The 308-nt window shown below is 39.9% G+C and overlaps 1 protein-coding gene across 1 annotated transcript in view; it reads left to right on the plus strand.

Moving 5' to 3' along the window:
* Positions 1-308, plus strand: part of LOC119591543 (glycerophosphocholine cholinephosphodiesterase ENPP6-like) — a gene marked incomplete in the record, with an annotated part of 12,203 nt that overhangs the window by 3,496 nt on the left and 8,399 nt on the right.

The raw sequence follows: 308 nt of genomic DNA on the forward strand, positions 1-308 counted from the left end.
AAGTTCGCTGCCTGCCTTACGTCCTTATGCATTTCGTCTCTTAACCCTAAGAAATTTAAAAAATCGAAAACAAGGGTGACAGACATGACGAATAACGTTGGCAGGAGAGGAAGTGTGCATTGGCAGGGTAGGAGGAGTGGCAGAGAGTGGGTGCAGCAAGATCTGACTTCTTATTATGTAAAAATTTGGACCTTCATAGTGTGAAAAATTTGTTGGGTTTGTATATAATGACATAATTCTAGAAATATCCTTCTAGGTGTTTGTAGTTGCTGTTTCATGCTTTGTGCAATTCGTGTTCAGTAAGTCAG

This window comes from Penaeus monodon, chromosome 28 (genome assembly GCF_015228065.2).
Source record: "Penaeus monodon isolate SGIC_2016 chromosome 28, NSTDA_Pmon_1, whole genome shotgun sequence".
NCBI classification, from domain to species: domain Eukaryota; kingdom Metazoa; phylum Arthropoda; class Malacostraca; order Decapoda; family Penaeidae; genus Penaeus; species Penaeus monodon.